Below are 25553 nucleotides of genomic sequence, written 5' to 3'. Positions count from 1 at the left end.
TCGGCATCTGACGTCACACTCCCCTCAAGGAGGATATTTTCCCAAGACACCGCTACTTGTATCTCCGTTGATAGCTCAGGTGGGAAATGTTAAAGATGGAACTGCACTTAGTGCTTTCACGCAGTTCTTAAGGTGGATTTAGAAGGTAGTAATTTAGATGGCAATGCCGATAGGAAAGTGCACAACCCGGGTTATGTATACAAATCTATACAGTTCTTCTTTGTAATATTGTAATGTTCCTCAGTCTGTGTATAAGTCACCCAGCTCGACGCGTTTCGCTCTGTTCAGAGCTTTATCAAGATGCTGGTGACTAATAGTTGCCTCTATTTAAATATCTTGCATGTTTTCTATTGGTCGGTCCTTGCATGTTTTCTATTGGTCCTTCCGATCAGCCAATAGAATGCGAGCTCAATCTGATTGGCTGATTGGATCAGCCAATCGGATTGAACTTGATTCTGATTGGCTGATTCCATCAGCCAATCAGAATATTCCTACCTTAATTCCGATTGGCTGATAGAATCCTATCAGCCAATCGGAATTCGAGGGACGCCATCTTGGATGACGTCCCTTAAAGGAACCGTCATTCGGCTAGTAGGCGTCGGGAGAAGAGGATGTTCCGCGTCGGAGGTCTGCAAGATGGATCCGGAAGAAAGAAGATTGAAGATGCCGTTGATAGAAGACTTCATCCGGATCATGGACCTCTTCAGCTCCCGCTTGGATGAAGACTTCAGCCAGATCATGGACCTCTTCAGCCCCCCGCTTGGGCTTGGATCAGGACATCGGAGGAGCTCTTCAGGACGGATCGGTGAACCTGGCAGGGTGAAGATAAGGTAGGAAGATCTTCAGGGGCTTAGTGTTAGGTTTATTTAAGGGGGGTTTGGGTTAGATTAGGGGTATGTGGGTGGTGGGTTGTAATGTTGGGGGGGGGGGGATTGTATGTTTTTTTTTTTTTCTTTTACAGGCAAAAGAGCTGAATTCTTTGGGGCATGCCCCGCAAAGGGCCCTGTTCAGGGCTGGTTAGCTAAAAGAGCTTTGAACTTTTGTAATTTAGAATAGGGTAGGGCATTTTTTTATTTTGGGGGTCTTTGTTATTTTATTAGGGGGCTTAGAGTAGGTGTAATTAGTTTAAAATTGTTGTAATGTTTTTCTTATGTTTGTAAATATTTTTTTATTTTTTGTAACTTAGTTCTTTTTTATTTTTTGTACTTTAGCTAGTTTATTTAATTGTATTTATTTGTAGGAATTGTATTTAATTAATTTATTGATAGTGTAGTGTTAGGTTAATTGTAGGTAATTGTAGGAATTGTATTTAATTAATTTATTGATAGTGTAGTGTTAGGTTAATTGTAGGTAATTGTAGGTAGTTTATTTAATTAATTTATTGATAGTGTAGTGTTAGGTTAATTGTAGGTAATTGTAGGTAGTTTATTTAATTAATTTATTGATAGTGTAGTGTTAGGTTTAATTGTAACTTAGGTTAGGATTTATTTTACAGGTAAATTTGTAATTATTTAACTATTTTAGCTATTAAATAGTTCTTAACTATTTAATAGCTATTGTACCTGGTTAAACTAAATACAAAGTTACCTGTAAAATAAATATAAATCCTAAAATAGCTATAATATAATTATAATTTATATTGTAGCTATATTAGATTTTATTTTACAGGTAAGTATTTATCTTTAAATAGGAATAATTTATTTAATAAGAGTTAATTAATTTCGTTAGATGTAAATTATATTTAACTTAGGGGGGTGTTAGTGTTAGGGTTAGACTTAGCTTTAGGGGTTAATACATTTATTAGAATAGCGGTGAGCTCCAGTCGGCAGATTAGGGGTTAATAAGTGGAGGCGACGACGTGGGGGGCAGATTAGGGGTTAATAAATATAATATAGGGGTCGGCGGTGTTAGGGGCAGCAGATTAGGGGTACATAAGGATAACGTAGGTGGCGGCGCTTTGCGGTCGGCAGATTAGGGGTTAATAAGTGTAGGTAGGTGGAGGCGACTTTGTGGGGGCAGGTTAGGGGTTAATAAATATAATACAGGGGTCGGCGGTGTTAGGGGCAGCAGATTAGGGGTACATAAGGATAACGTAGGTGGCGGTCGGCAGATTAGGGTTAAAAAATTTTTATTTGAGTGTCGGCGATGTGGGGGGACCTCGGTTTAGGGGTACATAGGTAGTTTATGGGTGTTTGTGTACTTTAGAGTACAGTAGTTAAGAGCTTTATAAACCGGCGTTAGCCCAGAAAGCTCTTAACTACTGACTTTTTTCCTGCGGCTGGAGTTTTGTCGTTAGATGTCTAACGCTCACTTCAGAAACGACTCTAAATACCGGAGTTAGAAAGATCCCATTGAAAAGATAGGATACGCAATTGACGTAAGGGGATCTGCGGTATGGAAAAGTCGCGGCTGAAAAGTCAGCGCTAGACCCTTTTTTGAGTGACTCCAAATACCGGCGGTAGCCTAAAACCAGCGTTAGGAGCCTCTAACGCTGGTTTTCACGGCTAACGCGAAACTCCAAATCTAGGCCATAGAAAAGAAACCGCAAATAAAAGAAGCAGAGCTGATATATAAATATAATACTCTATTTCCATATGGACTAAACTCAGAATTAGATCTCTCCCCTTTTCTCTTTGAATAAAGAATACCTATATAATAAGATCATAGTTTCTCAATATAACAAATTTTATTTCCTATTTCTTTTTCTTTTTCAAATTCTTTTTATGTAATGGTTTAATAAAATAATATATCCTGCAATCAGTCCAAATAATATCTAGCTTTTACAGAGAATATTATCTTCCACCACGGGATTAATTACTTTTCCATATAGAAACACACTTTCCAGAGGGACTCCAATAATAGAAAGAAATCAATGAGTTAACATCGTTAAGCAAGATCTGTAACTCCCTATAGAAATTTAAGAAACCTAGGTTTATGTTGAATATAGATTGTTGGTATATACATCCACTAGAGAAAGACAGTTCCGGCTAACTAGGAAGACGCTCCAAACAGTGGTAAGTAAATTCAAAAGATTTCTTTATTCAAAGCACTGTGCACTAAAAACAAAGAGCGGACAATAGCTAGAAATGACCTCCACCCAAATCAAGTAGTGGTCACATAAAGGCAGTAACAGCAGACGCGTTTCATGCGGGTCCACCGCACTTGATCACTGCTTAGCATAAGAAACTGCCTATAGTCTATTTAAAGGGGCATATAATTAGGCAATTAACATCATATGTGTCCAACTTAGTAATTCATAAAGCCTTAAACAATTAATCCCTAATTCATAGACTGTAATGTACAGGACACAGGAAGGTTTGCACACACAACAATACAAGTTTATACTTATATAAACAATCAAAAACAACAAAAAACAGCAAAAATAACAAAACATGAAAGGGGAGCAAAGTAGATAATCGATTCAATCTCAAGAAAAATTACAAACAATTATTATTATATATACATAGTTTCTAATTCATGATTTATAATATTTAATTTTTAATTATTAATTTTTATAATTCTTATAATTTAGTGAACAGTAACAGATGAAAGAAGGGGCAAATGAGGTATCATATATTGTTGATACTATTATTTAATTATAACTCAAATTCAAATTTAATTTTAATTTCAATTCAAATATTGGCTTAATTGCTATAGTACACAAAAACCAAAAAAATTTTTGTGTTTATTTAAACAAAGAGATTGACATCGGCTTCAACATTCAAGCCAAGAGGGGTCCTAGTATTGAGATGAAAAATCCATCTAACCTCCTTTTTGCTTAAATAATGTTCTCTGTCCCCACCTCTCTTGGAGAAAGGAACATGATCAATTGCTTGGAAATTTGCCAGGCTAGAATTTCCCAAATGTTCAAATTTAAAATGGGTGGCAACAGAGGTGAACACATCAGGGTCCTCAATGTCCCTGATGTGCTCCAACACCCGATCTCTTAACCTCCTCTTGGTTTTCCCCAAATATTGTATTTTACATTCTTTGCACGTCATAAGATAGACTATATGTGTGGAATTGCAGTTTAGTCTAAATTTAATTTTATATTCTTTGTTAGTACTATGGGACACAAAACTGTCTCCCTCCGTTACGTAGTCACATGTTTTACATCTGGTAGCCCTACATCTATAGAAACCCATCCTAGGTTTCAACCAAGATTGTATCTTCCTGTCAGGCAGGGAAGAGGGGGCTACATAATCTCTTATAGTCAAGGCTTTTTTAGGTACAAATTTTATACCTTCTGCCACTACTTTTTCTAATACAGTATCTGTATGAAGAATCGGGAGGCTTTCACGAATGATGTCACAAACTTCTCGGAACTCCAGACTGTATGGAGTACTGAAAATGATATTTTTACAGACATCATTAGCCTTTCCCTCTCTTTCAACTTTCCTATATACGAGAAGGTCCTCTCGTGGTATAGCATCAACTATCTCTTTTGTATTTAGTAGAAGGGCATCCTTATACCCTCTTTCAAGAAGTCTGTCGTGCAGTTTTTTACTTTGTTGCTGATACAAAGATTCATTCGAACAAATACGTTTTGTACGAATGAATTGACTTTTGGGAATAGCATTCAAAACGTGTTTTGGATGACAAGATTTATAATTGAGAATTGTGTTCCCACTGGTGGGTTTGCGATACAAATTAGTAACAATGTTATTTCCTTCAATCGTTAGCTCAATGTCAAGAAACTGTATTTTAAGAGGGTCCTGAACCCCCACAAAAATAAGATTGAAGTTATTGCAATTCAAATAATCAAAAAAGGAAATTGTTGATTTCTCATCTCCATCCCAAATAAATAATAAGTCGTCTATATAGCGACCAAAGTAAACTATATGATGACGGAAAGGATTACTATCTGCATAGACGTGGAACTGCTCCCACCATCCCATATAGAGATTGGCGTAGGAAGGGGCAAACTTTGCCCCCATAGCCGTTCCACGTCTCTGCAGATAGTAAGATCCCTCAAACAAAAAATAATTGTGGGAGAGAAGAAATTCAATGACACAAACAAGAAAATGTTTGTAGTCTTCAGAATAATTCGACATTCTATTCAGAATGTGTGAAATAGATTGCAGTCCCAAATGATGGGGAATCGATGTATACAGTGATGATACATCTACTGTTATAAACCGATAAGATGGTTTCCATTGTATGGATTGCATGGCACATAGCACCTGTGTGGAATCTTTAATATAACTAGTCAAATCACCCACCAAGGGTTGCAAAAATAAATCCACCAACTCAGAGGTGGGCTCCAAAAGAGAGCCCACTCCTGATATGATGGGTCGGCCAGGGGGATGAACCTCGTCCTTATGTAGCTTTGGGAGGAAATAGAAGATGGGTACTCTAGGGTTTTGTTTTAATAGGTAATCCATTTGAATATCCTTTATCAAACCTATTTGTTTTCCCAACAGTAATACCCTCTCCAATCTCCTCCCAAACACAAAAGTAGGATCAGAATCCAGTTTTTCATAGACCTCAGCATCCCTAAGCTGTCGTTTAGCCTCAAAAAGGTAGTACTCCCTGTCCATGACAACGACATTCCCACCTTTGTCAGATGCCTTAATGACTATATTGTGGTTTTCTTTTAGGGATGCCAAGGCCTTGAAATGTTTGTCACTGAGATTTTTATTGAACCTATTTGATTTTTTCTTTTTTCTAGATTCAACTTTACAAGACAGAGCTATCAATTTTTTCTCAATTGTTCTTTGAAAAACATCTATATTTTTACCCCTAGTATGTACGGGGTAAAAATTACTTTTTCTATTTAATCTCACCTCAGGATGAGTTTCTCCCTGTGCAGTGTTACAACCCATATTGTCATCCATTAATTGCATTAACTCAGTAAGTGTGCACTGATCATCAAAATTTAGTGCATTGGATGCACTATCAGAGCCAGATTTAACCAAATCATCCGCAATGCCCACAGTTTCCTCCACATTACCATCTTCCACAAAAAAATGTTTTTTCAATGTGAGTTTTCTCACAAAACTGTTTACATCTAAGATGGTATCAAAGAGGCTGAAGTGGGTAGTCGGAGAGAAATTCAAACCCTTACTTAAAACCTCCTCTTCATACTTGTTAAGTTCATACTGTGACAGATTAATTACATTTTTTAAACATACTTGCGGACCTGAGTCCGATTTGTTCTCATATGATATGTCCTTACTCTCTTTTCTTTTTCTTCCTCTACTACCCCTTCTTGTTTTTTTCTTTTTGGTCTGACATCTAAACCCACTTCGTTTTTTGAAGCCCCTTCCATCTCAACACTAGGAATATCTAATACTGATGTTATTCTGACCTCAGCCGCTCCCTCCCCATTAGACTCATGGTCGGTGGTATCCTGATCATATTCTGTCTCAGCAAATCTTACTTTTTTAGCTGATTTATTTTCATTTCTTTTATTAAAGGTACGTTTATCACCCTGAGTTTTGTGAGCCACTCTATATCATTATGATGAGGACTTGGATCACCTCTCTACTGATAATGAAAACACCATTGACAGCCTCTTTTTCCATATTGATGAGCTTCGTAGAAAAGATATAAAATTAGATCTGGACATTAAGGCTTTTCTATTATACAAAAAAAATCAACGTATCCCAAGAGGCCTTAGGATAAGGAAATTCCCATCCTTCACAGTTAATGATTCAGACTTTATATTGAAGTGGAACAAGATTCTAAATGATTGTTCATTTGCTTTAATGGACCTTCTTATAGAATTTAAAAAACAACAGAGACAAGAACTTATCACTTTAATTAAAGCAGTACAAACTGACCTACAAAACCTACAGACTGACCCTGTATTTAAAGAGTATGACACCAAATTTGAAGCCAATATGCAAAAGTTTTCCAAAGAATTGTGGGACTTCAAGAAAACTAAGTTGTCACGTGACAAAAGAGACTATGAATCAAATAGGGTGTATAGGTGGTCTGCAGCACCTCACAAAACTCAGGGTGATAAACGTACCTTTAATAAAAGAAATGAAAATAAATCAGCTAAAAAAGTAAGATTTGCTGAGACAGAATATGATCAGGATACCACCGACCATGAGTCTAATGGGGAGGGAGCGGCTGAGGTCAGAATAACATCAGTATTAGATATTCCTAGTGTTGAGATGGAAGGGGCTTCAAAAAACGAAGTGGGTTTAGATGTCAGACCAAAAAGAAAAAAACAAGAAGGGGTAGTAGAGGAAGAAAAAGAAAAGAGAGTAAGGACATATCATATGAGAACAAATCGGACTCAGGTCCGCAAGTATGTTTAAAAAATGTAATTAATCTGTCACAGTATGAACTTAACAAGTATGAAGAGGAGGTTTTAAGTAAGGGTTTGAATTTCTCTCCGACTACCCACTTCAGCCTCTTTGATACCATCTTAGATGTAAACAGTTTTGTGAGAAAACTCACATTGAAAAAACATTTTTTTGTGGAAGATGGTAATGTGGAGGAAACTGTGGGCATTGCGGATGATTTGGTTAAATCTGGCTCTGATAGTGCATCCAATGCACTAAATTTTGATGATCAGTGCACACTTACTGAGTTAATGCAATTAATGGATGACAATATGGGTTGTAACACTGCACAGGGAGAAACTCATCCTGAGGTGAGATTAAATAGAAAAAGTAATTTTTACCCCGTACATACTAGGGGTAAAAATATAGATGTTTTTCAAAGAACAATTGAGAAAAAATTGATAGCTCTGTCTTGTAAAGTTGAATCTAGAAAAAAGAAAAAATCAAATAGGTTCAATAAAAATCTCAGTGACAAACATTTCAAGGCCTTGGCATCCCTAAAAGAAAACCACAATATAGTCATTAAGGCATCTGACAAAGGTGGGAATGTCGTTGTCATGGACAGGGAGTACTACCTTTTTGAGGCTAAACGACAGCTTAGGGATGCTGAGGTCTATGAAAAACTGGATTCTGATCCTACTTTTGTGTTTGGGAGGAGATTGGAGAGGGTATTACTGTTGGGAAAACAAATAGGTTTGATAAAGGATATTCAAATGGATTACCTATTAAAACAAAACCCTAGAGTACCCATCTTCTATTTCCTCCCAAAGCTACATAAGGACGAGGTTCATCCCCCTGGCCGACCCATCATATCAGGAGTGGGCTCTCTTTTGGAGCCCACCTCTGAGTTGGTGGATTTATTTTTGCAACCCTTGGTGGGTGATTTGACTAGTTATATTAAAGATTCCACACAGGTGCTATGTGCCATGCAATCCATACAATGGAAACCATCTTATCGGTTTATAACAGTAGATGTATCATCACTGTATACATCGATTCCCCATCATTTGGGACTGCAATCTATTTCACACATTCTGAATAGAATGTCGAATTATTCTGAAGACTACAAACATTTTCTTGTTTGTGTCATTGAATTTCTTCTCTCCCACAATTATTTTTTGTTTGAGGGATCTTACTATCTGCAGAGACGTGGAACGGCTATGGGGGCAAAGTTTGCCCCTTCCTACGCCAATCTCTATATGGGATGGTGGGAGCAGTTCCACGTCTATGCAGATAGTAATCCTTTCCGTCATCATATAGTTTACTTTGGTCGCTATATAGACGACTTATTATTTATTTGGGATGGAGATGAGAAATCAACAATTTCCTTTTTTGATTATTTGAATTGCAATAACTTCAATCTTATTTTTGTGGGGGTTCAGGACCCTCTTAAAATACAGTTTCTTGACATTGAGCTAACGATTGAAGGAAATAACATTGTTACTAATTTGTATCGCAAACCCACCAGTGGGAACACAATTCTCAATTATAAATCTTGTCATCCAAAACACGTTTTGAATGCTATTCCCAAAAGTCAATTCATTCGTACAAAACGTATTTGTTCGAATGAATCTTTGTATCAGCAACAAAGTAAAAAACTGCACGACAGACTTCTTGAAAGAGGGTATAAGGATGCCCTTCTACTAAATACAAAAGAGATAGTTGATGCTATACCACGAGAGGACCTTCTCGTATATAGGAAAGTTGAAAGAGAGGGAAAGGCTAATGATGTCTGTAAAAATATCATTTTCAGTACTCCATACAGTCTGGAGTTCCGAGAAGTTTGTGACATCATTCGTGAAAGCCTCCCGATTCTTCATACAGATACTGTATTAGAAAAAGTAGTGGCAGAAGGTATAAAATTTGTACCTAAAAAAGCCTTGACTATAAGAGATTATGTAGCCCCCTCTTCCCTGCCTGACAGGAAGATACAATCTTGGTTGAAACCTAGGATGGGTTTCTATAGATGTAGGGCTACCAGATGTAAAACATGTGACTACGTAACGGAGGGAGACAGTTTTGTGTCCCATAGTACTAACAAAGAATATAAAATTAAATTTAGACTAAACTGCAATTCCACACATATAGTCTATCTTATGACGTGCAAAGAATGTAAAATACAATATTTGGGGAAAACCAAGAGGAGGTTAAGAGATCGGGTGTTGGAGCACATCAGGGACATTGAGGACCCTGATGTGTTCACCTCTGTTGCCACCCATTTTAAATTTGAACATTTGGGAAATTCTAGCCTGGCAAATTTCCAAGCAATTGATCATGTTCCTTTCTCCAAGAGAGGTGGGGACAGAGAACATTATTTAAGCAAAAAGGAGGTTAGATGGATTTTTCATCTCAATACTAGGACCCCTCTTGGCTTGAATGTTGAAGCCGATGTCAATCTCTTTGTTTAAATAAACACAAAAATTTTTTTGGTTTTTGTGTACTATAGCAATTAAGCCAATATTTGAATTGAAATTAAAATGAAATTTGAATTTGAGTTATAATTAAATAATAGTATCAACAATATATGATACCTCATTTGCCCCTTCTTTCATCTGTTACTGTTCACTAAATTATAAGAATTATAAAAATTAATAATTAAAAATTAAATATTATAAATCATGAATTAGAAACTATGTATATATAATAATAATTGTTTGTAATTTTTCTTGAGATTGAATCGATTATCTACTTTGCTCCCCTTTCATGTTTTGTTATTTTTGCTGTTTTTTGTTGTTTTTGATTGTTTATATAAGTATAAACTTGTATTGTTGTGTGTGCAAACCTTCCTGTGTCCTGTACATTACAGTCTATGAATTAGGGATTAATTGTTTAAGGCTTTATGAATTACTAAGTTGGACACATATGATGTTAATTGCCTAATTATATGCCCCTTTAAATAGACTATAGGCAGTTTCTTATGCTAAGCAGTGATCAAGTGCGGTGGACCCGCATGAAACGCGTCTGCTGTTACTGCCTTTATGTGACCACTACTTGATTTGGGTGGAGGTCATTTCTAGCTATTGTCCGCTCTTTGTTTTTAGTGCACAGTGCTTTGAATAAAGAAATCTTTTGAATTTACTTACCACTGTTTGGAGCGTCTTCCTAGTTAGCCGGAACTGTCTTTCTCAAGTGTTTGTTCCTGTGGCGTCTGATACAGAGACGCACTTCCTGGCTCCTGTGGAGGATCGTGGGGGAGTTGTTGGACTGGTGCACACGCTGAAGCAACGCCGAAGACACGCAGAAGAAGCCGGCATTTGAGCACTGTTTGGGTAAGCACCGCTTGTTGTGTATATATACATCCACTAGTTGTCTTTTTTGTGGTTAAAATAATGGTGTAATAGATGAGATAGAAAAGAAAGATATGTTACTTCGGTTATGAAACCTAGATTTATGTTAATTATTGATGTAATATGTAGCCATTAGCTCCTTTGTAATGGTTAATATACTGTTGTAATAGTATAGACAATTATTATGTTAGAATTGAAGCCTGGAAGGATACATGGAAACAAAGTAAAATCAACCTATAAACAAAATATGGATATTTAGACACACTACTGGGGAAATAGTAAATAAAAAAGTGACTACTACTATGAATGGAGATGGATATAGAAAATCCACCTTAAAAAGGAAATTTAGACATACTATGGGGGTTACTTAGAAATCGAAAATTTCCACCTTTATTGGCAATCAAGGAAGGACCAATAGAAAACATGCAAGATATTTAAATAGAGGCAACTATTAGTCACCAGCATCTTGTTAAAGCTCTGAACAGAGCGAAACGCGTCGAGCTGGGTGACTTATACACAGACTGAGGAACATTACAATATTACAAAGAAGAACTGTATAGATTCGTATACATAACCCGGGTTGTGCACTTTCCTATCGGCATTGCCATCTAAATTACTACCTTCTAAATCCACCTTAAGAACTGCGTGCAAAGCACTAAGTGCAGTTCCATCTTTAACATTTCCCACCTGAGCTATCAACTGAGATACAAGTAGCGGTGTCTTGGGAAAATATCCTCCTTGAGGGGAGTGTGACGTCAGACGCCGAACAGAGGCGGCAAAGCGAGAAGGACTACAGTCAGAATTCACAAGCTGATCTGACAAACACAGCGGCGAAATCAAAAGGATCTGTGAGTACCGATGCAAGAAAGCAAGTAAACCCCCCAAAATAGTGTGTACTAAAAGCTTCATTTCATTTGCATTACCATACGTTGATATATGTAAAGACTCTGACTGCGTGCAAAGCACTAAGAGCAGTCTCACACAGAAAAGTTTGTTTAATACGGACTGTAAAAAAACAGAACTGCATATATTTTACGGAAATGATTTGCAAGACCAACAACTAAAGTGAGATAAGGTTGTGAGCTTTTATTATATCCTAACCCAAAATTGAAAGGTTGATAAGTGTTGAAATTTTTTTGTTAAGCAAAGATCAAAGGTCAGCTCAGACATAGTAACTATCTAAAAGGTTTTTAAGCTAGCTTCATTGTTATTTTACTGCCAATAACGTTTTTTACTCAGCAATTGTAACGAAATACACATACTAATTTCAAGGTTTAATATATATTGTTTTATGTATTTGGGAGACGTCCCATAGTTTATTTTAGAGGAACTTGTAAACAGTCTTATATAGGAGTTTTAAATTTTAACCAGTACTTATTATATTATGAATATTTTAATAAATTGGAATTAATTCTGGATGGTACATCTTGACTTTATATACTGTCATTTTTTACACTTACACCCATTAATATAGGGGTAATATACACTCTGACAAAATAGCGCAAAAACACGGTTTTATGTTCAAATATTTTACTTTTAATTCACATAGTTCCCTATCACAATACACAAAGTACACATTGTGTAGAGAGACTTCAGGACTAATTTGATCACCTTAAGCTTATATAATTTCTGAATATACTTTAATTAATAAATATTGGCACTTTAAATTTCACTTTTAAAACACAATAATATATATACCCAAACACTATACAGGTCACATAGATACGTACGATCCCTTAAGCTTGAAACAACGCCCCTATACACTCTCCTATCTAAATTTCAGATTCAGGTAGAATTTCTCAACAGGCAGAACCTGATGTTGTGACATTTAAATTTAAATTAGAGCATCTCCGCACACTGCTTAAGGAGGTGTTATCTACTCTGGATGATTGTGACAACCTGGTCATTCCAGAAAAATTATGCAAGATGGACAAGTTCCTAGAGGTTCCGGTGCACCCCGACACTTTTCCTATACCCAAGCGGGTGGCGGACATAGTGAATAAGGAGTGGGAGAAGCCCGGCATACCTTTTGTCCCCCCTCCTATATTTAAGAAATTATTTCCTATGGTCGACGCCAGAAAGGACTTATGGCAGACAGTCCCTAAGGTCGAGGGGGCAGTTTCTACTCTAAACAAGCGCACTACTATTCCTATCGAGGATAATTGTGCTTTCAAAGATCTTATGGATAAAAAAATTGGAGGGTTTGCTTAAAAAGATTTTTGTACAGCAAGGTTACCTCCTGCAACCCATTTCGTGCATTGTTCCTGTCACTACAGCAGCGTGGTTCTGGTTCGAGGAACTAGAGAAGTCGCTCGGTAGAGAGACTCCGTATGAGGAGGTTAAGGACAGAGTTCACGCACTCAAGTTGGCTAATTCTTTTATTTTAGATGCCGCTTTGCAATTAGCTAGATTAGCGGCGAAAAATTAAGGGTTTGCAATTGTGGCGCGCAGAGCGCTTTGGCTAAAGTGTTGGTCAGCGGATGTATCTTCCAAGACAAAATTGCTTAATATCCCCTTCAAGGGTAAAACTCTCTTTGGGCCAGAATTGAAAGAGATTATCTCAGACATCACTGGGGGAAAGGGCCACGCCCTTCCACAAGATAGGCCTTTCAAAGCCAAGAATAAGTCTAATTTTCGTTCCTGTTGCAATTTCAGGAACGGACCGGCCTCCAACTCCGCATCCTCTAAACAAGAGGGTAATGCTTCACAAACCAAACCAGCCTGGAAACCGATGCAAGGCTGGAACAAGGGTAAGCAGGCCAAGAAGCCTGCTGCTGCTAACAAAACAGCATGAAGGAGTAGCCCCCGATCTGGGACCGGATCTAGTAGGGGGCAGACTCTCTCTCTTTGTTCAGGCTTGGGCAAGAGATGTTCAGGATCCCTGGGCACTAGAAATAGTTTCTCAGGGTTATCTTCTGGAATTCAAGGAACTACCCCCAAGGGGAAGGTTCCACTTGTCTCACTTATCCTCAAACCAAATAAAGAGACAGGCATTCTTACATTGTGTAGAAGACCTGTTAAAAATGGGAGTGATACACCCAGTTCCAACGGCGGAACAAGGAATGGGATTTTACTCAAATCTGTTTGTAGTTCCCAAAAAAAAGAGGGAACTTTCAGACCAATTCTGGATTTAAAGATCCTAAACAAATTTCTCAGAGTACCATCGTTCAAAATGGAAACCATTCGAACGATTCTACCTACAATCCAGGAAGGTCAATTTATGACTACCGTGGATCTAAAGGCTGCGTATCTACATATTCCTATCCACAAAGATCATCATCAGTTCCTAAGGTTCGCCTTTCTGGACAAACATTACCAGTTTGTGGCCCTCCCATTCGGGTTAGCCACTGCTCCAAGGATTTTCACAAAGGTACTCGGGTCCCTTCTAGCGGTTCTAAGACCAAGGGGCATTGCAGTAGTACCTTACTTGGACGACATTCTAATACAAGCGTCGTCTCTTTCCAAGGCAAAGGCTCACACAGACCTCGTTCTGGCCTTTCTCAGATCTCACGGATGGAAGGTGAACATAGAAAAAAGTTCCCTGTCTCCGTCGACAAGAGTTCCTTTCTTGGGAACAATAATAGATTCTTTAGAAATGAGGATTTTCCTGACAGAAGTCACAAAGTCAAAACTTATAAACGCTTGTCAAGTTCTTCATTCTATTCCACGTCCTTCCGTAGCTCAGTGCATGGAAGTGGTAGGATTGATGGTTGCAGCAATGGACATAGTTCTTTTTGCGCAAATTCATCTAAGACCATTACAACTGTGCATGCTGAAACAGTGGAATGGGGACTATACAGACTTGTCTCCAGTGATTCAAGTAGATCAGAAGACCAGAGACTCACTCCGTTGGTGACTAACCCTGGACCACCTGTCCCAGGGAATGAGCTTCCGCAGACCAGAGTGGGTCATCGTCACGACCGACGCCAGTCTAGTGGGCTGGGGCGCGGTCTGGGAATCCCTGAAAGCTCAGGCACTATGGTCTCGGGAAGAGTCTCTTTTTCCGATAAACATTCTGGAACTGAGAGCGATATTCAATGCTCTCAGGGCTTGGCCTCAACTAGCAAAGGCCAGATTCATAAGATTCCAATCAGACAACATGACGACTGTTGCTTATATCAATCATCAGGGGGGAACAAGGAGTTCCCTGGCGATGAGAGAAGTGACCAAAATAATAAAATGGGCGGAGGATCACTCCTGCCACCTATCTGCGATCCACATCCCAGGAGTGGAAAACTGGGAGGCGGATTATCTGAGTCGTCAGACATTCCATCCGGGGGAGTGGGAACTCCACCCGGAGATCTTTGCCCACATAACTCAATTATGGGGCATTCCAGACATGGATCTGATGGCTTCTCGTCAGAACTTCAAGGTTCCTTGCTACGGGTCCAGATCCAGGGATCCCAAGGCGACTCTAGTGGATGCACTAGTAGCGCCTTGGACCTTCAACCTAGCTTATGTGTTTCCACCGTTTCCTCTCATTCCCAGGCTGGTAGCCAGGATCAAGCAGGAGAGGGCCTCGGTGATCTTGATAGCTCCTGCGTGGCCACGCAGGACTTGGTATGCAGACCTGTTGAATATGTCATCGGTTCCACCATGGAAGCTACCTTTGAGACAGGATCTTCTTGTACAGGGTCCATTCGAACATCCAAATCTAGTCTCCCTCCAGCTGACGGCTTGGAAATTGAACGCTTGATTCTATCAAAGCGTGGGTTTTCAGATTTCGTGATACTTTGGTTCAGGCCAGAAAACCGGTAACTAGAAAAATTTACCATAAAATATGGAAAAGATATATCTGCTGGTGTGAATCCAAGGGATTCTTATGGAATAAGATCAAAATTCCTAAGATCCTTTCCTTTCTACAAGAAGGTTTGGATAAGGGATTATCAGCGAGTTCCCTAAAGGGACAGATTTCTGCTTTATCTGTCTTGTTACACAAACGACTGGCAGCTGTGCCAGATGTTCAAGCATTTGTTCAGGCTCTGGTTAGGATCAAGCCTGTTTACAGACCTTTGACTCCTCCCTGGAGTCTAAATCTAGTTCTTTCAGTTCTCCAAGGGGTTCCGTTTGAACCTTTACATTCCATAGATATTAAAGTGAAGGTAAACTTAGCTGTATTACTGTGCACTTATCTGCAATACAGCAAAAATCAATGGTACTTTCATTCATCAAAATCCTAAAATGTATCTCTATTATTAGTTTTTTAATTTATTAGCAGCAATCTTACAAGCGTTAGATTCAACCCGTTTTTTTTTTTTTTTTTTCTTCAGCTTTTTGGTCACGTTGAGTTTCTGGCCAATTGACTTCCTGGCCGTTAGGCGGCCGTCATTTGACGTCACCGCTATCTCAAAAGCTCTGCGCATGCGTTAGGTTACTTCCTCTCCATTGAAAACCAAGCGCGTTGCCGAGATCAATGACGCTTGCATGATGCTTGCTATTTGTAATGCAAAAGGGAATTAACGCATGCGCATTATGTGAGATTCTGGATGTTTTGCGCATGCGCTGTATTTTACGAAGCCGGGCACGAGCATTGTAGGCACGTATAGAGCAGGTGGGAACGCTCTATACGTTATAAGCTAAAGAGAGAGGAAATGGACGGTGGGCGGAGATTGGAACAGAACTGTCGGGTAGAACAAATATATTTTTAAAAGAAATATGTTAGGTTAAAAAAAAAACAAAGTTAGCGACTGTGCATTTTGCAAGGTGATAGATAAAATAATGTATACAGAAAGAGAAAACTTTACCTTCACTTTAAGTTGTTATCTTGGAAAGTTTTGTTCTTGGTTGCTATTTCTTCTGCTAGAAGAGTTTCTGAGTTATCTGCTCTGCAGTGTACTCCTCCCTATCTGGTGTTCCATTCAGATAAGGTTGTTTTGCGTACTAAGCCTGGTTTTCTTCCAAAGGTTGTTTCCAACAAAAATATTAACCAGGAGATAGTTGTACCTTCTTTGTGTCCGAATCCAGTTTCAAAGAAGGAACGTTTGTTACACAATTTAGATGTAGTCCGTGCTCTAAAATTCTATTTATAAGCTACAAAAGAGTTCAGACAAACATCTTCTCTGTTTGTCGTCTATTCTGGTAAAAGGAGAGGTCAAAAAGCGACTTCTACCTCTCTTTCCTTTTGGCTTAAAAGCATCATCCGATTGGCTTACGAGACTTCCGGACGGCAGCCTCCTGAAAGAATCACAGCTCACTCTACTAGGGCTGTGGCTTCCACATGGGCCTTCAAGAACGAGGCTTCTGTTGATCAGATATGTAAGGCAGCGACTTGGTCTTCCCTGCACACTTTTGCCAAATTTTACAAATTTGATACTTTTGCTTCTTCGGAGGCTATTTTTGGGAGAGAGGTTTTGCAAGCCGTGGTGCCTTCTGTTTAGGTAACCTGATTTGCTCCCTCCCCTTCATCCGTGTCCTAAAGCTTTGGTATTGGTTCCCACAAGTAAGGATGACGCCGTGGACCGGACACACCAATGTTGGAGAAAACAGAATTTATGCTTACCTGATAAATTACTTTCTCCAACGGTGTGTCCGGTCCACGGCCCGCCCTGGTTTTTTAATCAGGTTTGATGAATTATTTTCTCTAACTACAGTCACCACGGCACCCTATAGTTTCTCCTGTTTTTTTCCTCCTGTCCGTCGGTCGAATGACTGGGGTGGGCGGAGCCTAGGAGGGACTATATGGACAGCTTTTGCTGGGCTCTTTGCCATTTCCTGTTGGGGAAGAGATATTCCCACAAGTAAGGATGACGCCGTGGACCGGACACACCGTTGGAGAAAGTAATTTATCAGGTAAGCATAAATTCTGTTTTTTGATTCCTCAGACAAGGGTCACCTTTTTAGGTTTCCAGATAGATTGTGTCCATGACTCTGTCTCTAACAGACAAGAGACGTTTGAAATTGGTTGCAGCATATCGGCACCTTCAGTCTGTCATTCTCTTCAGTGGCTATGTGCATGGAAGTTTTAGGCCTCATGACTGCAGCATCGGACGCGATTCCTTTTGCTCGTTTTCACATGAGACCTCTCCAGCTTTGCATGATGAATCAATGGTGCCGGTATTATACAAAGATATCACAATTAATATCCTTAAATCCCAATGTTCGACACTCTCTCTGACGTGGTGGTTAAATCACCAGCGTTTAGTTCAAGGGGCCTCTTTTGTTCGGCCAACCTGGACTGTGATCACAACAGATGCAAGTCTTTCAGGTTGGGGAGCTGTCTGGGAATCTCTGACAGCACAAGGGGTTTGGAAATATCAAGAGGCGAGATTACAAATCAATATTTTAGAACTCTGTGCAACTCTCAGAGCTCTTCAGTTTTATCCTCTGTTGAAGAGAGAACCGTTCATTTGTTTTCAGACAAACAATATCACAACGGTGGCATATGTCAATCATCAGGGTGGGACTTAGGCCCTTAGCTATAAAAGAAGTATCTCGGATACGCTATAATAGCGACATCCAATTAGATCGCTCAGTATAAACAATACCTGGGGGATCTATTCTAAGAGTACTAGCTGATATCGGCTTAATTAATGTGAACTTTCAAATTACATTGTGATCTTATATGATCTCTTAGCAGATGTGTACAAGTTCTGGTCACCTGGAGTTACATTCATGAAGTGTTTGATTTTAAGTGTATTAACAACTAATTAGTACAATCTCATGTGTTGAAGCACAACATACACTTTCTAACATTGAATATACAGGACCGATTGTTAGATCGCTGGTAGTAGTTTTCTTTATTTCTGACTAATGAGTATAACCTCATGTGTTTAAGCACAACACACACTTTTTTATAGAATAGATACAATAGACAGTTTGTCAAACTGCTGGTACAAGGTGCCATTATCTTTGATTTTTGGGGGGGATCACTATGAACTGTTAAATCAATTCTTTCCATTTAACCCCCCTTTTACGATCTTAGATACATCCCATCTTACAACAATCTGAATCGATCCAGTTTATTATAAGATTCTTCACATTGGATTATACTTATTATCCTACACCCCCAATCACTATAATATCTGCATGTAAGATTCTTGGTATTTATATATACGTATGGTACATTATACTCTATACCCCAGATAGAGTGGTGTGAATTTATTTTCAGTAGAGGGTTATTTATCTTATCATATCCAGGCCAGATATATTATTATTCCCTCTCTGAACAAATATTAGAAATATCACCTAGGTATTTCTGGATTTTTTTAAATGTGTGGAGTTCTGATTTTAAATATTTACTAATAAAAGGTATATTTTAATCATTCCCTTATTTTGTGGAAGCAATCGTCTTCATTAGTCAGGGCCCAGAGTGCTCATTATGCATACTTTTGGTGGGTATTCTAGGCTTTCTCCAGCCACCCCACTTTCATTCTTGTATCTCGGATACTTGTTTGGGCGGAATCCAGCTCTTGTCTAATTTCTGCGGTTCATATCCCAGGTGTAGACAATTGGGATGCGGATTATCTCAGCCGTCAGACTTTACATATAGGGGAGTGGTCTCTCCATCCGGATGCGTTTTCTCAGATTGTTCAGATGTGGGGTCTTCCAGAAATAGATCTGATGGCTTCTCATCTAAACAAGAAACTTCCCAGGTACCTGTCCAGGTCCAGGGATTCTCAGGCGGAAGCAATAGATGCACTTACACTTCCTTGGTGTTATCAACCTGCTTATATCTTCCCGCCTCTAGTTCTTCTTCCAAGAGTCATCTCCAAGATCATCATGGAACCATCTTTTGTGTTGCTGGTGGCTCCAGCATGGCCCCACAGGTTTTGGTATGCAGATCTTGTTCGGATGTCCAGTTGCCAACCTTGGCCACTTCCGTTAAGGCCGGACCTTCTGTCTCAAGGTCCGTTTTTCCATCAGGATCTCAAATCATAAAATTTGAAGGTATGGAAATTGAACGCTTAGTTCTAAGTCATAGAGGTTTCTCTGACTCCATATTTAATACTATGTTACAAGCTCGTAAATCTGTCTCTAGGAAGATTTATTATCGAATTTGAAAGCCTTACATTTCATGGTGTTCTCATAAATTCTTTTGGCATTCTTTTAGAATTCCTAGAATTTTAGTTTCTCCAGGATGGTTTGGATAAGGGTTTGTCTGCAAGTTCCTTGAAGGGACAAATCTCTGCTCTTTCTGTTTTATTTCACTGAAAGATTGCTAATATTCCTGATATTCATTGTTTTGTACAAGCTATAGTTCGTATTAAGCCTGTCATTAAATCAATTTCTCCTCCTTGGAGTCTTAATTTGGTTTTTAAAGCGTTACAGGCTCCTCCTTTTGAGCTTATGCATTCTTTATATATTAAACTACGTTCTTGGAAAGTGTTGTTCCTTTTGGCCATCTCTTCTGCTAGAAGAGTTTCTGAGCTATCTGCTCTTTCTTATAAATCTCCTTTTCTGATTTTTCATCAGGATAAGGTGGTTTTGCGGACTTCATTTGAAGTTTTACCTAAGGTTGTGAATTCTAACAACATTAGTAGAGAAATTGTTGTCCCTTCCTTGTGTACTAATCCTAAGAATCATTTGTAAAGATCCTTACATTCTTTGGATGTGGTAAGAGCTTTGAAATATTATGTTGAAGCTACTAAAGATTTCCGGATTTTCAGTCTATTTGTTATATTTTCTGGTCCTAGTAAAGGTCAGAAGGCCTCTGCTATTAATTTGGCCTCTTGGTTAAAGCTTTTGATTCATCAAGCTTATTTGGAGTCGGGTCAAGCCCCGCAGAGAATTACAGCTCATTCTACTAGATCAGTCTCCACTTTGTGGGCTTTTAAGAATGAAGCTTCAGTTGATCAGATTTGCAAAGCAGCGACTTGGTTCTCATTGCATACATTTACAAAATTCTACAGTTTTGATGTATTTGCTTCTTCTGAAGCAGTTTTTGGTAGAAAAGTTCTTCAGGCAGCTGTTTCAGTCTGATTCTTCTGCTGATGTTTTAATTTATTTTTTTTCTTCATGAGAATAATTTATATTTTGGGTTGTGGATTATTTTTTCAGCATTTGGCTGTTTATTTTTTTATTCCTCCCTCTCTAGTGACTCTTGCGTGGAGTTCCACATCTTGGGTATTTGATATCCCATACGTCACTAGCTCATGGACTCTTGCCAATATGAAAGAAATGAATTTATCAGGTAAGTTCTTACATAAATTATGTTTTCTTTCATGTAATTGGCAAGAGTCCATGAGGCCCACCCTTTTTGTGGTGGTTATGATTTGAATTTATTCCAAATTCCTTTGTTGATGCTTTTTACTCCTTTCTTTATCACCCCACTACTTGGCTATTCGTTAAACTGAATTGTGGGTGTGGTGAGGGGTGTATTTATAGGCATTTTGAGGTTTGGGAAACTTTGCCCCTCCTGGTAGGATTGTATATCCCATACGTCACTAGCTCATGGACTATTGCCAATATGAAAGATTAATTTATCAGGTAAGTTCATACATAAATTACATAAATTATGGTTTTGTTTTTTTTAATTTTTTTATAATTTTTATTTAAAGATTGTTACAAGGCATACATACAATGCAAAACCGTAAAACTGAATAAAAATGAAATACATCATAGTACCACATATTTCCATTATACATTACACATCCCAGACAACAGGTACATGGACAAGGTATGTAGCTAGTATGCCTAATTGTCATTGCTCCTCCCTAATGACACACAAGGTCACTTTTGGGCCTCAATACGCTATAGGAGATCAACTTCAATAAAGGAGACCACTTTTGGGTCTCACATGACAAGCCTCATTTTTTTTTTTAACTGATACTATAAGTTTTATACGTTGTATTGCAGAACCCCCAAAAATATACAAAAATAGGGATGACGTGTACCCCAACTGAGAATTAGTGGCCACTCTTGGACCACAGATTTTAAATATAAATATGGGGTAAATGGTGGGGGATAAAGCAGCAGGGCCCCTATGGGACCCAGAGCATTAGTGCAAATCTATATATACATTAATGTTGTTATATTCATAGTGTATTAGTAAATAACTATTGAAAGAACCACTCTTTGGTCCTAGAACTAGGATATACTGTATCTTTAGCAGGAGGAAAATACATTTGGACATCATAGAATTGAACATGTCAGTTAAAATATGTAGTTTACTGACAATGCCACTCGCAACCTAATATAAATGCTGAAGACTCCAGATACCAACATCATGGCCTGTAAACCAGGGTCCTCATGGGAATACCACAGTCGGCAAACTATTGGAAAATACAATGTACTGTATATAAACAGATCCTGTAGTCTCATAATAACAAACAGTTGTGATCTGCAGTCCCACGTATCAAAATTTAAAGTATCTGTAAGTTAACTCAAACACTATCTGCCCCTTATATACATAGTAAACAATAAATATTTGCTAATAGGTGGCACTATGACAATCTGCAGTTACAGGAGAACATAATCTGTGAATATTAAGAAATGAAAACTCTCGCTACAATTATCCTTTACATGTGGAAAAATAATGCAAGGCAAAATGTTGAACAGAGAAAATAAAATCAGTCCCACAGAAGTAATAACTATAGAATACAAGGTTAAAGGGATAACTTTCCTTCCCCATTAAACTGGTAACCTAGTATTGACATGCAGATTAAGTCCTGCATCACACAGTCCAAGTATAACTTCACATCTCTGAGGTTTTTGATGTCAGATCACATGATCGTCATTTATATACGCAGTAGTGATACAAGAATCCCCACAGGAATTTAGCAGCATTAACACAGTTTACCCAACTCCAGTCCGGGTGTCTGTTTCACAGAAAGCACTGGATCATAGAGATCCTTCTAATCGTTCTGCAGGAACCCTGGCACATTCTTTAGGTAGGACATAATGCCAAACATGCATGACCAGCCAGAGGGAAACCTTTCCAAGGGAGTTATGCATAACATACTGTAAGCATCGAACCCTGCTTTTCTCCACAAAGCTGCAATTAAAATCAGTTGCCATTCAGAGAAGGGTTACTCAGTATCGGAAGCTTAAGCTGATCCATAAAGGCTGTAGATGAACCTAGCCGCAAACACAAAAGCCTCTCCAATCTGACCACATAGCTCAGCATTCAAGTTCCCCACTGGTGTCACCACGTCATCCCATTCCCTCTCCAGAGAGTCGGCCATATCTCCCCGGACCGGGATCAAGGTAGGAGGTAAGGACACGAGCATGATCTCTCATAGCAGAGAGTTCGGTTGTACTTATTTGGATATCACTGCCCAGGTTAACATACTCTGCACTCGCCCCTTCCTGAGATTCAAAAACGTCCACCTCAGCGCAAGTACACTCCATGCTGGACAGAAGGTGGTCAAATCTGTATGTAATGCACTTGTTTAAAGTCACAGTGCAAAACTTTGAGACTCCTTTAAATGTGGTGTTGTATGTAATGCACTTGTTTAAAGTCACAGTGCAAAACCTGGAGTCTCCTTTAAATGTTTTGTTGCTCCTAATTAGTACTTGCCAAGGAACAATGGATGTGTTACTTGGGAAATATACAATGAGTCATTTAATAGTTTATATGAGTAAATTACTTGTTGAGATAGATATTCCCAACCAGAGTATTACACAGGATAAATGGTTTAGAGTTGCTTATAAAGGGAGGTAAGATTCAAATAGGTCAGTATATGAATGAGTTTGTTCACAAGTATCAGATTTCAAGTTATGTGCAGCTCCTGATCACAGGCAGATAATTAGCAGATATTCCAGCTTAGTGACAGGGAGTTTCTTCACACACTCACACACTCTCATGCTAAAATATATACAAGTTTCATCCATTCAGATAGGTATTATAATATATATGTTTCTGCATAAACATTCCTTTAGGCTGATGAGTATAAGCAGATGTAAGGCATAAAATACAAGGCAGTTTGCAAAAAACAGATTTCACAGAGAATCAAAGCAGATGCAAGTCAGTGCAAAGAAATACTGCTTAAAGTACCTTAAGTCTGTATGTCTCCTCAATCTGCAGATGGTGATAATAAAAATTTGAGCAGATATTACCTTGACTTCTGTGGAAGTAATGTGAGTTAGACCGGAGCGGTTTGAGAGGTGTCCGGTGTGAGTGTGACTGGTTACCAGAACTCTGTGGAAAGTAGATCCGGAGTTGGTTGCAGGAAGTTGTAGTGATCGGTTGCAGAGGTAACAATGTATTCCCTTGAAGGTAATCGGGTAGTAAACATAGGCTAAATTTTAAGAGTAACTTAAGTAAATAAATAGGATATTATGATAATTCCTATTAAGAGCATAGATATGACCTGGTTCAGGAAAGAAAGTGACTCAAAATTAACAAAGTCAAGTAACTTAAATTTTCAGGCAAGGATTCATGGGATATAGCACTCTTAAGTAAGGAGCAATGAGAAATGGGAGGGGATATACCTTAAAGGTATATCACACTGTTACACATTGCGCTCTCAAAGTTGCTCATCAGGTTTTGCATAACTGCATACATATATTCCATGTTCGAGATTGTAGACAACATTGGAGTAGAATGTCTACAAATATTGTAACACAACCTTGGCATTTTAATATGGCAGAGACCCGAGGGCACTCTACTGGGGGGGTCGATGGAGTCCGCAAACCTCAGTAGAAGCTCTGATGTTCTGTTGCTGGCAGCTAATTAAATCATTTTGAGATTGTTATATAGAGGATGATTAGCTTGTTTGTGCTGTATGAAATTCCATGCTAGATGGCATCTTAAGATTCTTTATCAAGCCAAATTACCCAGGTTGAAGCAGCACTCAAAACTGCTACCTAACATGGCCGCTACCCGGAAGTTCCCCCATGTACAGGTTATTTCTCTTACATGGTGTATCCAGTCCACGGATTCATCCTTACTTGTGGGATATTCTCAATCCCTACAGGAAGTGGCAAAGAGAGCACACAGCAGAGCTGTCCATATAGCTCCCCTCAGGCTCCGCCCCCCCAGTCATTCTCTTTGCCGCTCTAACAAGTAGCATCTCCACGGGAGGGTAAAGAGTATGTGGTGTTAGATTTGTAGTTTTTATTTCTTCAATCAAGAGTTTATTTTAAAATAGTGGCGGTTTGTACTATTTACTCTGAGGCAGAAAGTGATGAAGATTTCTGCTGAGAGGAAAAAGATTTTAGCATGTTGTAACTAAAATCCATTGCTGTTCCCACACAGGACTGTTGAGTACCGGAGAACTTCAGTTGGGGGGAACAGTTTGCAGGCTTAACTGCTTAAGGTATGCTCAGTCACTTTTTTTCTAACAAGACTTGGTAATGCTAGAAGACTGACAGAAATCCCCGTGTGGGAAGGTAAGCCATATTCTCAGACTCAGTATAGAAGGATGGCTTAGTTAAAAGGGCTTAAATCACTGGTGGACACTGTTATGGGGAAAATGGCTTATTTTTTAATATAATCTGATGTTTGCAGAAGTGTTTATCATGTTTGGAACACTTTATAGGGGTTTTTTACGCCTGGCATAATTTAAGACACCTAAATTGACTCAGGAAGGCCCCACAACTCCGGAGTGAAGAGGAAGGGGGCCTAATTTTCGCGCCTCAGTTGCGCAGTTGTTTTGCAAGTCAGCTTCATGCAGCTTCACATGTAGAGTCCAGAGATTGCAGAAGGACTTCAGGGAGGCTTGTTTTCGTTCCAAAACTAATCCCCAAGGAAGGTAGGGCCACAGCAGAGACTGTGGCATCGTGCTGTAGTGTGTTAAACCAGTGGCAGCTTCAATTTGCTCCGGTTTGGGCAATAAGGGGTTAATTGGCTTGAAACTTGGTGTGCAATCTTTTCAAAGCATGAGGATCATATGGTGTAAATTTCATAAAGATCTGATTTTTTTTTTTTGAGATTTGGTAAAAAAGTGGGTGCTTTTTATTATTTAAAGGCACAGTAACGTTTTTTCAAAAAGTGTATTTTTTGTATTTAAGTGCTATCTAAGCCTGTCTAACATGTCTGAGCCTACAGATAGACCTTGTTCTATGTGTTTGAAAGGCATGGCGGTAC

At 38.8% G+C, this 25553-nt stretch overlaps 1 protein-coding gene across 1 annotated transcript in view; it reads left to right on the top strand.

Moving 5' to 3' along the window:
* LOC128638471 (alpha-enolase) overlaps positions 1–25553 on the top strand; it is a gene marked incomplete in the record, with an annotated part of 709071 nt that overhangs the window by 125572 nt on the left and 557946 nt on the right.

Source organism: Bombina bombina, chromosome 8 (genome assembly GCF_027579735.1).
Source record: "Bombina bombina isolate aBomBom1 chromosome 8, aBomBom1.pri, whole genome shotgun sequence".
Lineage (NCBI taxonomy): Eukaryota > Metazoa > Chordata > Amphibia > Anura > Bombinatoridae > Bombina > Bombina bombina.
Note: the sequence above shows the minus strand (reverse complement) of the source record. Positions and strands in the feature narration are given on the sequence as shown.